Source organism: Lepus europaeus, chromosome 1 (genome assembly GCF_033115175.1).
Source record: "Lepus europaeus isolate LE1 chromosome 1, mLepTim1.pri, whole genome shotgun sequence".
Lineage (NCBI taxonomy): Eukaryota > Metazoa > Chordata > Mammalia > Lagomorpha > Leporidae > Lepus > Lepus europaeus.
Window position 1 is genome coordinate 22355894 of NC_084827.1, and position 12896 is coordinate 22368789.

At 35.5% G+C, this 12896-nt stretch overlaps 1 pseudogene; it reads left to right on the forward strand.

Annotated features, from left to right (window-relative positions):
* The first annotated feature begins 2673 nt into the window (after nucleotides 1-2673).
* LOC133764750 (high mobility group protein B1-like) lies at nucleotides 2674-3699 on the forward strand (annotated as a pseudogene).
* The last annotated feature ends 9197 nt before the right edge of the window (nucleotides 3700-12896 follow it).

Here is a 12896-nt window from a genome sequence, read left to right on the forward strand (position 1 = left end):
TCTGCTGTCAGTTTGTGGCTTTTGAGAAATTCATGCACTTACCTACATTTTCAGATATTTTGGAGTAGAAATTTTCATTATAATATTTTACAATTTTATTTTTAGTAATATAATGCTTAAAAATATCATGCAACTTGCTATCTGATATTCATGACTTTGCTTTATTTTTTCCTTTGTTTACTTCACTTAATTTTTTTAAGTTTTTTATTTGAGAGACAAAAAATAGGGAGTTAAATCTAAAAGTTAAATCTAAAAGTACTCCCACTTGCTTTTTATTTCTCCAATGCTCCCAACCAGGAATTCAATCCAGCTGTCCCATGTGGATTCCAGGAAGCCAGTCACTTGAGCCATTCCCACTGCTTCCAGGTCTGCATTTGCAGGAAGGTAGAGTCAGAGGTATAGCTGGATATCAAGAACAATATGAGATGCCAGAATCTTAACCACTAGGCCCGGCATTACCAACATGTTTAATCTTTACAATGTGCTCAATTTGTATTTGTTTTGTTTCTCTTGTATATGCACACACACACACACATCTACACGTAAATATTCAAATTGCATGCATTTTTTTAACTTTTCTCATGCATTTTTCACTTTCATATTTATTAGTTTCTTTATCATACTTTATTTGATTTGATAGTATTTTTTCCAACTTCCTGAAATGATAATTGTGGTAATTAATTTCCAGGCCTTATTGGTGACTGATATCCACTTAAGATATCATGTTTTTGTTTTTTTTTTTTTTCTGAATCATTTGGCTGTTTCTATATACATGTTTTCATTAATTTCAAAATATCTTCCTCTTTAAATGACCATTTATGTTTCTTGGTAGTTATGGATTTTCTAGATATATTTTCATTGATGTTGATATGGTAATCTTAAAGCTTCAATCCAATAAAATTTTTTGCAAGTTTTCTCTATAAATCACAATATAAAAAATTGGCAAATGCTACATGTTACTTGAAAATTGTATGTCAAACAGATTTATAAGAATTATATACTACTATAATATTAACAGTTTGTGACTATTTTAAAATTGACTTTACATGACTGAAGTTGAAGTTTCGTGTTTTTTTTTTTTTTTTATAGCCTATGCCTATTTTTCTCCTGGTTTATGCTCTTTTACTTTAGATTTTTTGAGCACTTTGTTTAGTAAGTCCATTAAATCTTTGACTTCGTAATGTAATTCACAAACGCATTATCTCAAAAAGTAATAAATGAAATATTAAGTTGAAAAAAGTATAAACTATTTAATATAAATTTATGAAAACATGTACAAATATGTGTATTGAAAACTGATTCCAGCTGAGGAAACGAAAAACAAAACAAAAGGTATACAATATTCATGAGCAGGTTGATTTGATCCTCTGAGATGTCCAATACGCCCAACTTGCTTCACAGATTGTGCATAATGACAATCAAAATCGCAGCAAGCTTTTTCTTATATAATTGAAAAAAACAACTTGATATCTATATGGAAATGCTGTGAGTTTAGAAGAATCAAAACAATTTTAGGAGAGAAAGAAATAATATTATATGAGTTACAGTATTTTATTCTAAGATGAATTATGAAGTTCTGACAATCAAAATAAGGATATACATATATACCAATGGAAAAGAATGGAGCTCAGTAACATCAGTAACATACCCACATACATAGTCATTGCTTTTCCACAGGATGTCATAGTAATTCAATGGGAAAGGGTAATCTTTCAACAGAGGCTTCATATTGAAAAAAAATCCTTAGTTATTATTTGTTATCATACATAAGAATAAACAGAAAACTGATCCAATACCTAAACTTCAAGGTGAACACTGTAACACTTCTAGAGAAAAAGGTAGATGAAAATATTCATGACCTTCATGACATTGAATAAGCATACACACAAAAAAATCATAAATGTTTTTTTCTAATTTTGACTTAGTCAATTTGAAAATAGCACTTTGAAAGACATTTTCAATGAAAAATGTTCAAAAAGAACTATATAGTTGGATGAAATATTTGTGAAGTACATATATCTTATCTGTAGGTAAATAATATGAACTTTTAAGACTGGGTAATAAAGCAACACCTACAAAATTTCAACATACTTCACAGAGGGTATACACAAAATCAACCTTCACTTGAAAGGATGAATCTTTCATCAGCAAGAAAATGCAAAATAGAACCAGAAGAGTTACCATGATACAGAAGTCTCATACACTGATGTTGGAATTAAACAATACGATTACATTTCAAAGTGCCTCGAGATGTATTTTAAAGCTAACTTTATTACATGATCTTGAAATGAAACTTTAATATTATGCAAGATCTCTTCATAGCAACTTCATTCATAAAATCCCCAGACTGAGAACATCCCAACTGCCCATACCAAATTAGGGCACATCAATACAAATAGTATCACTCAATATTCAAAACAGATGTCTTATTAATACATAAATATGGATTAGGCTTCAAAATATGCAAAATGAAATAATCCAGGCATGACAGAGTACATAATGAATGATTCAGTTTTCATAAAGCTTAAGAAGCGGTAATGTTACAGAGTGGAGAGAGTGAGGAGGCTGCGTCTGGCTCCTGCTCTCACAGCCATTGCAGTACATTGAGCTCCATAGAGACAGCGCCAGGGCAAGTGAGAGCCGAACGGGCACTGGGCGACTCTGTGCCTCGCTGAGGAAAAATAACTAAACATGGGCAAAGGAGATCCTAAGAAGCCGAGAGGCAAAATGTCATCATATGCATTCTTTGTGCAAACTTGCTGGAAGGAGAATAAGAAGAAGCACCCAGATGCTTCCGTCAACTTCTCAGAGTTTTCTAAGAAGTGCTCAGAGAGGTGGAAGACCATGACTGCTAAAGAGAAGGGAAAATCTGAAGACATGGCAAAGGCGGACAAGGCTCGTTATGAAAGAGAAATGAAAACCTATATCCCTCCTAAAGGGGAGACAAAAAAGAAGTTCAAGGATCCCAATGCACCCAAGAGGCCTCCTTCGGCCTTTTTCTTGTTCTGTTCTGAGTATCGCCCCAAAATCAAAGGAGAGCATCCTGGCCTGTCCATTGGTGATGTTGCTAACAAACTAGGAGAGATGTGGAATAACACTGCTGCAGATGACAAGCAGCCCTAGGAGAAGAAGGCTGCCAAGCTGAAGGAAAAGTACGAGAAGGATATTGCCGCATACTGAGCTAAAGGAAAACCTGATGCAGCGAAAAAGGGAGTCGTCAAGGCTGAAAAGAGCAAGAAAAAGAAGGAAGAGGAGGAAGATGAAGAAGACGAAGAGGATGAGGAGGAAGAGGAAGATGAAGAAGATGAAGATGAAGAAGAAGAAGATGCTGATGAATAAGTTGGTTCTAGCGCAGTTTTTTTTTTCTTATCTATAAAGCATTTAACCCCCCTGTACACAACTCACTCCTTTTAAAGAAAAAAAATTGAAATGTAAGGCTGTGTAAGATTTGTTTTTAAACTGTACAGTGTCTTTTTTTGTATAGTTAACACACTACCGAATGTGTCTTTAGATAGCCCTGTCCTGGTGGTATTTTCAATAGCCACTAACCTTGCCTGGTACAGTATGGGGGTTGTAAATTGGCATGAAAATTTAAAGCAGGTTCTTGTTGGTGCACAGCACAAATTAGTTATATATGGGGACGGTCGTTTTTTCATCTTCAGTTGTCTCTGATGCAGCTTATATGAAATAATTGTTGTTCTGTTAACTGAATACCACTCTGTAATTGCAAAAAACAACAACAACAAAAAAAAAGGTTGCAGCTGTTTTGTTGACATTCTGAATGCTTCTAAATAAATACAATTTTTTATTAAAAAAATAAAGCTTAAGAAGCACATGTTAATATATTTTATATTGATATAAAGCAGATACATAGTTTCTTCAGAAACTGGTGTTGGACTGGGTTATGGTTGCAAAAGGACCTCATTTCTGTGTGATGGAAATGTTTTACATCCTGATTGTGGTATATTACATGGATGAAAATTATTTCACAAAATTCATCAAAGACCCAATTAAAACTATCACACACACACACATACACACACATAAACACACACGTGCCTATAACATAATATAATAATCACAGTGGTACTCCTATTTATCTTAGAATCTTAAAATGAAGATTGCCTAAACAGGGAACAGTGCTGTGGCATAGCAGGTAAAGCCACCTCCTGCAGTGCTGGCATCCATATTCCAGTCCTGGCTGCTCCATTTTTGATCCAGCTCTCTACTATGGCCTGGGAAAGCAGTAGAAGATGGTACAGTGCTTGGGACACCGGACCTGGGTGGGAGACCTGGAAGAAGTTCCTGGCTCCCAGCTTTGGATTGGCACAACTCTGGCTATAGCAACCATCTGGGGAGTGAACCAGCAGATGGAAGACCCCTCTCTTTCTCTCTCTCTCTCTCTCTGCCTCTATCTCTCTGAAACTCTCTCTCTCTGCCTCTATGTCTCTGAAACTCTGCCTTTGATATAAATAAATAAATAAATAAATGCTTATTTTAAAAAAGATTGCCTAAATAATAACCTGCTTCTATTGTTTATTTCTCAATATTATATGAGTGTCTTAGTTCAATGTTTTTTTACATAATAAGATTTTTTTAATCACTAGAGGTCCTGCCTCTATAAATTGTTCCATTTCAGAAATTTTACTAACACACAGGCCACTGGGATAATTATTAACAATAATAATAACCTCATCTTTCCATATATCAAATGATAATCATTGAAATTAATCATTTATTCATTTTCATCAGGGATGATTCATACAGTATTTATTTTACAAGGAATCCATGTCTATGTGTCCTTTACACAAAAACTTTGAAAAGAGAGTATCCACCTACTTGTAGCATTTCTGTCATGAGGACTAGATTCTCCTTCCAAATCTATCCAATGTTACACTCACTAATAACATGTAACTGTTAAGCATTGAAAGGGAGCTAAAGAATTGAAAACTTAATTTTACTTACTTTTGATTAATTGAAATTTAAATAGCCACCAGATATTAGTACCATATTGCTATTAGTGCCGATAGACATTAGTTACCATAATATGACTACCAGATCTAACGCCTTGCAGAGTTTATGTTTCACATTCTTTGCACCTGTATCAGCCTACTATCTACCATGATGGGAGTGTGTTCTCCATACATACTGCTCCCACTTTCTAGGAAGGCACCCTCAAATCAGTCAGTCACATTCTGAGCATATGTTAGACCAACTTTCTGTCTACAGGATTATTCTGCAGTGAAAGTGTAGGGGGCCTATTCTGTGGCGCAGTGGGTTAAAGCCGTGGCCTGCAGCAATGGCATCCCATATGATACTGGTTCAAGTCCCAGCTGCCCTTCTTCCCAACCAGCTCCCTACTAAAGTGCCTGGGAAAGCAGCAGGAGATGGTTCAAGTTCTTGGGCCCCTGCACCCACGTGGGAGACGCAGAGGAAGTGCCTGTCTCCTGGCTTAGGCCTGGCCCAGCCCGTCATTGCACCCACAGGGGGAATGAATCAGTAGATGGAAACCTCTCTGTTTCTCCTTCTCTCTCTCTGTAACTGTGCTTAAAAAACAGTTTCAATGAGTATGGTGACTTCAGTCTTGCTGCATACTCACAAGGCATATTGGGAAAGATGAGCCCAAATCTGTCTTGCTGAGCACAGTTTGAACTAGCTAATATTCTCTATTCATTCTCACAGGGTACTAAGTGCTTGGGAGTTTTTGGTATCTGGTGAATAGGAAGATTTAAATTTTAGAAAAGTTTGTTCTGCTTTAAATTATACAAAGGCTCAGTACTGGGAATAGTGGGCCGTGGCTATTAATGGACAAGTCTTTATTTTCTATTGCTTTTTGAAATAAAAGGATTTTCTTTTAACTTAATAGTGGTTTAGGTTATGAGAGACTGTCCATGAAGTTTACATCACCAAAGCGGAGTTTAAATGTCTTGTTCCTGGACATTTTTAAATGAGACACAGACACATTCTTGGATCATTTGTACTTGCCTTTCAGAATGGTTCCTGTCATAAAATGTTTCATCTTTTTTTCTACGGTATAAGATCCTTCCAGCTCTCAAAACACTTTCTTTTTTTCTGTAGGCTCTTTTTCATTTCTATTATAATCATATTATCTGTGCTTTTGCACATATTGGAAAGGATAGGGCTAATGGTGCCCATCCAGCCATTCAGTCTCAGCACATCCACAGAACATAGGGCAGAGGGCGTTTGGATAGATTAGTCTGCCGGTGTTCAAACGGAGGCATTCATCTCATACTGTATAAAAGGGATTATGAAACATTTAAAAATACCCTTGGAAGTTTAAAGTAGATGTTGGTTTGGAACAGTGAATGAGTCTTATAATGGGTGATAGTCATGTTCCAAATTAGCTATGTATACTTTATTTTTTTTGCTTGTGACTTTTGTTTTGGACCACCTTAATTTTTATTTTGCTTACATGCATTCTCCAATAACTTTCACATACAAATTATTTCAGAGAAAGTTAACTTTTCAGCTGTACATGCAATAGTCTTTAAGCAATTAATACTTCACAATAATCCAAATACTTAATTAGTTATAATTGTAATATGCACAACATTTTCTTTACAGTTTTCTGGTGCCAGAAATTTCAGTAGGGCCAAATGCATTAACTGGAAACAGCATTCTGTTTATTTTATTGTTTCCTACAAAATTAAAATAGGATACAAGTTTCCAACTAACATTTGATTAAAATAAAGTTTTTTAGTACTATTTGTTGAACTCTTTAATAAGTATAGGATTAATCTTATGCATACAAAGCTAATTGAAAATAGATCTTAGTAAAAAATTAAAATGGGACTATAAGAGGGAGGGGAGGAAGGATGGGAGAGGAGGTAGGAGTGTAGGTAGAGTGGGAAGAATCACTGTGTTCATAAATTTGCATTTAAGAAATGCATGGGGGCCAGTGCTATGGCACAGCAGGTTAACGCTTTGACCTCAACCAGCCCAAGCCATTGGGGCCATCTGGGGAGTGAACCAGGGAATAGAAGATCTCTGTGTGTGTGTGTGTGTGTTCCTTTTTGTGTAACTCTTCCAAATAAATAATAAAATAACAAAAAATAAAATATTTGACTGTAACAATGACTCATGAGTGAAAAGGCATTAAGTGCCAGCATCCCATATGAGTGCCGGTTTGAGACCCGGCTGCTTCACTTCTGATCCAGCTCTCTGCTATGGCCTGGGAAAACAGTAGAAGATGGCACAAGTCCTTGGGCCCCTGCACCCACATGGGAGACCCTGGAAGAAGCTCCTGGCTTCTGGCTTTGGATCGGCGCAGCTCCCGCCATTGTGGCCAATTAGAGAGTGAACCACCGGATGAAAGACCTCTCTCTCTCTCTGCCTCTCCTATCTCTGTGTAGCTCTGACTTTCAAATAAATAAATAAATCTTTAAAAAAAAAGAAATGTATGAAGTCTTATATCTTAAATAAAAGGTTTCTGGGAAAAAATACAAGATTTTAACACTAATCAATTAGTAGTAATATAAAAAAAATAAAGTCTTACGGAAGACATCTGTGATATTTGGTGTATAAGTTGGCAGTTCAGAAAATTTATTGAAAAACTTTCCATGTTCATCTATTTATCAGTTCAAGCATTATTAGCACAGCTGAAGGTGAAAATTAGAGAAAGATGGTATTATACTGAACCTTTTAATATTCTAGCATTGGATATTAATGAACCGTATAGTGACTGATTGTAAATGTAAGTATAGCTGTCTTACTGTTGATTAATTTTACTGTTTGTCTTTCTAAATATTATAATTACATTATATAATTAATAAATATAATGATTATAATATGTAATATAATTATATTTTTATTAGTTGGGTACTTGTCATTTTTATAATTATAACTCCATCTCTAAATAATTTTTTTAATCTTAGAAACTTCTGGCCATGGGCTATGTAAACAAAATAAATTTCAATTAGTATATGTTTCCCCAGAGAATTAACAAAGATTATATATTATGTAAATAATATCCCTTTAGGCAACATAGTGGCCTAAGAAGCTGATAGACAAAATTATCTAAAAGTAAAAATATATTGCATTAATACAATGAGCTAATATTACATCAGTGTTGTGAAAAAAATTGGAAAGGAAATGTGATTTAAAGGAGAAAAAGCAATGCTGTAGAATTTCTAACAATTACAAGGAAATTATACTTAAATATAAATATATACATATATATCAGGTTTATTGAAGTATATTTGAGTAATGAGAATTATCTGTATTCAAAATGTACAATATTTATATGTTTTGGTATACATGATAGATTGTTGAAATGATTAGCACAATCAAGTTAATTAACAGCTATCACTTCACATTATTATGATTGTGTAATGGTGTGGTACAATAGTTAACATCTACTCTCTTAGCAAGTTTCAAGTATATTATATAATCCATTATTATTAGTTACCATGCTATACACTAAGTCTTCAGAAATCATTCATCTTATAATTGCAAGTTTGTACCGTTTGATCAACATCCTGAATTTCCACCACCCATGAAATAAATGCAAGTACCCTGTAACTCAGATTCGGTGAGCTGTGCTTTTTCAGATTTCCATATAAGTGAGATTGTAGTATTTGACATTCTATATATGTTCCATTTCGTTTAGCTTAATGTCCTCTAGTTATATATAAATTATTAAATTTTTGTTAGTGGCTGTCAATACTCTTGTCAACAACTTCAGGAGCTGTTGGACACAATTTTTAATGATTAAGAAATTAAACATTTTGCAGCTATTTAAAACATGATAACAATTGGACATTCAAAATAAAATCTGCATGTGTAGATTTATAAATTTTTCTAAGGAAATGTATGATTTTTTTTGAAGACCAATAGCCCAGACCAAAATGGTTAGTAAGACCTAAGGCTCCATATTTGGAATTTGTTAGTTGTGGCGTAGCTGGTAAACCTGCCACCTGTGACACCGGTATCCCATATGGGCACCGGTTCAAGTGGCTGCTCTATTTCTGATCCATCTCACTGCTAATGTCCCTGGGAAAGCAGCAGAAGATGGCGTACGTGGTTGGGTCCTGCACCCATGTGGGAGACCTATTGGATGCTCCTGGCTCCTGGCTTTGACCTCAACCAGCCCAAGCCATTGGGGCCATCTGGGGAGTGAACCAGGGGATAGAAGATCTCTGTGTGTGTGTATGTGTGTGTGTGTTCCTTTTTGTGTAACTCTTCCAAATAAATAATAAAATAACAAAAAATAAAATATTTGACTGTAACAATGACTCATGAGTGTAAAGGCATTTATAGAGACAGAAGGATCTCCAGAATCACAAGGCCATCTAGCTCTCCCTAGTATTAAATTCACAACACCAATGCATAAATGGAAATCACCATTACATAACAACAGCTGGTTCAGTGCTAGATACAATGTGGACATGCACTAAATCAATCCTGCTATGCTGATCAAAGACTCTATCATTCTTGTGATATCTAAAGAGCCCCTCTTTATATACCACTAGGCATACACAAAAAATCTGTATATCTGCACACACATATGCACATAACTCTGAACTTAAGCTTATTTTTCTAATTATAAAGATCCCATATTAGAATTTTGTTTTTCATATTTGAAAATAATATTACATATATGACTCTTTCTTTCTCAAACTTGCAGCCTTTTTTTTTTTTTGCATCACTCCCATATCTACCGTGTAGGAGAATTTGATTTTGAAAAATATTTTTGCCTTGAGGTTTTCCTAAATTAATATTCTAGTACTAGAAATAGTTTGGTTTTTTTTTTTTTGGAGAAATTCTTGTTTTAATGAAACTTGTCTGACTTAGAGATGACATTTAGACTGTTAATTATTAAATTTGATTAACTCATATACATGTGGAATGAAGATTTTATTACACAATTTCCTAATTCTTAGTGATTTAAATTTTCAGTACATATTTGTCTTAGACTGCTACAATAATTAGCATTCAACATAAAAGGAATTTCGCTGAAACAAAGCTCCCACTAAGTAGCAATTTATTTTTCTATATCTTATAGATTAATTCCAGGCATTCCCACATGGTTAACTCCATCTGTCATAACTACCAGGATGCTATGGGCTGCTTCTGCCTCAGTCTTTATTTACATTCCAAATGAACATTTGTAAATCTGTAAAATTTATAAACAGAAACATGAAATTCTATGCAGGACATACAGAAAGGGAAGCATTATTTCTCCTTTTCTTTTATGCACAATTTGTTAATGTGTGGTATTTCAGAGCTTGTGGATTTTAGGCCCCGCTTCAGTTCAGCAATGAGACGATAATGAACCTCATCATAATAACTCCGGACTATTATATTAGCACTGTTAGTTCAACAAAGACAAATTATATTTGGCTTGGTATAAACTTAATATCAAAGCTATTTACTTGAATTCTAATGTTTGGAAATTCAATTATCTGCTCTCTCTCCCTGTCTCACTGTATATAAATATATACATACAGTATATACATATATTTATGTATATATACTGAGTACATATATGTTTGTATTCAAATTATACAATATGTGTATGTTTTGATATGTATATGTATACATTGTTGTAATGATTACCATAATCAAGTTAGCTATCACTTCACATTATTACATTTGTGTATGTCTGTGGTATATATATATACACACACACACACACACACACACAGCTCTACATATACCACTATTAAAACGAGTACTTAATTAAGCAGAAATCTGATTATCTCCCCTAAGGTCATAGCTGATAGAGAGAATATGGCAATTGTGGGCCTGACAAAGGGCTTGTAGACTGTTCACAAGACTCTTGAGTCTGAATGTCGGCATCTCACAGCAAGAACCCTCATGACCAGTGAGACCCAGATGCACAAGTATGCATGTTTGTTTAAACTCTCTATTTATCATACTCACATAGAAGACATGTATCTTCTAGCTGCACTCAGTTCCATTTTTCTCAAGCAATCTCTGGGACTCATGATTTGCCTTAGAATATTGTCCAGTAGTTTCCGCCTTTCACTTTTATAGCTTCTCCCCTTACCCCTTAAGTAGGGTAAGAGGGTCGGGAATCAGGAACTGGGTACACGTATCATTGCCCCAGCTTTGCCTACAAAAAGCTCTACTAAATTCCCCAAGCAACCTGGCATTTCCTACTCAGTTTCCTCATATAACTATATTGGACTGACAAACATGTAATTTATTTTTTAAAATTATTTTTTTTATATTTTTTAATTATTTTTAAAAATATTTTTAAAAATGATTTGTAGCCTTAAATAACTTTGGCTTGAAAAACCCACATTAACCAATTAAAGGATAACAAAGACAGTTTCTCTGACTTAAAGTCAGATTTGTAGCCCATATGGCTCCACCTTGCCTTTGTCTCTGATCATAGTACTTCGATACCTCCACAGGATCAAACCTGGACTAGATTGGTGGGAAATGAGATGCATGATTACCTTCCTCTCCTAGCCAATATATGTGAAGAAGGCCCTCCTTAAAGAGCAAAACTCCAGACTGCCTACCCATACATCACCGGTGCAAGACTGGATCAAGCCAAGATCAGCTAGTACTGCTCCAATCAAACAGAACTCTCATGCTGACCCAAAAATAGCAAGAGGTGGTATTTTAAGTCAGGGAATATGGCAGTGACTCCTTTTGTGTCAAGAAACCCAAACTAGGGTAGGTGTTTGGCCTAGTGTTAACAAACTGCTCAGGATGCCTCACATTCCACATCAGAGCTTGGATTAGAGTCCAAACTCTGACTCCTGACTCCAGCTTCCTGTTAATGTGCAGGAGGTGGGAAATGAGATTGCCCAGTGAATGTGACCACGGGGGCCCAGGTCCCCAGGAGGTAGCCATTATGGTTCAAGTAAATGAGTTTCTGGCTTGTTTGTGAGAGACCCGAATTGAGTCCCAGGTCATGGCTTTGCTTCACCCTCCTACCCCCAAGCCATTGTGGCAATTTGGAGAGTTAAACTATTTCTCTCATTCTCTCTCAAATAAGTGCATTTTAAAAATTTAACCAACTGAAAACCATTTCAACTGCTCTATTTCACATTCTAAATAACTTTAAAAAAAGATTTATCTATTTATTTGAAAGGTAGAGTTAGAGAGGTAGGAGACAGGGAGAGAGAGAGAGAGAGAGAAAGAGAGAGAGAGAGAGACAGAGAGTTATTTTCCACATACTGGTTCACCCCCCCAAAATGGCAGTTAAAGCCAGGTCTGGAATAGGCTGAAGGCAGGAGCCTGGAACTCCATCCAGGTCTGCCATGCTGGTGGCAAGGACCTGAGAGCTTGGGCCATCGTCTGCTTCTTTCTCAGGAGCATTAGCAAGGAGCTGGATTGGTTGAATGTTTCTGTGATCAGCACTTCATGAAAATTCTTGTTTCCCTTAGCTTCTGCAAAAATGCTCCATTAAAAAATATAGATTTGAGGAAGCAACTTTATAATGAGTTGTTGCATTTTTCACCAAAACATTCTTAGGCAATATGGAGGCAAAATATTAGACTAAAACCACAGTGTTACCATGTGAATTTTCCAGCATGTGAATTTTGTCATTATTCATAGGATAAAAGTCAACATTTTCGATATCTTGCCAAAGATTCACTATGACCTGGATCACCTAGTCTTCTGGTTTTATTTCCTTTGACAAAACATTGATTTGGTTACATTGCACCATTTATAAGTCTCTGGGGATTCCTTGAAAACCTCACTCTCACACATTCCTCTCTGTTCATCCAAAGCCCACTTTCTTACCATTGCTGAAGGCCTCGCTCAAATACTTCACAAACACTACTCCACACAGTGGACTTCCCCACCAGTCAGATAGGAATCACCCCACTTCCCCTACTCTGCCAGAGTCCTCTATTTTTATCTACTTAGGATGCTTTTCTCATTTTATTTTT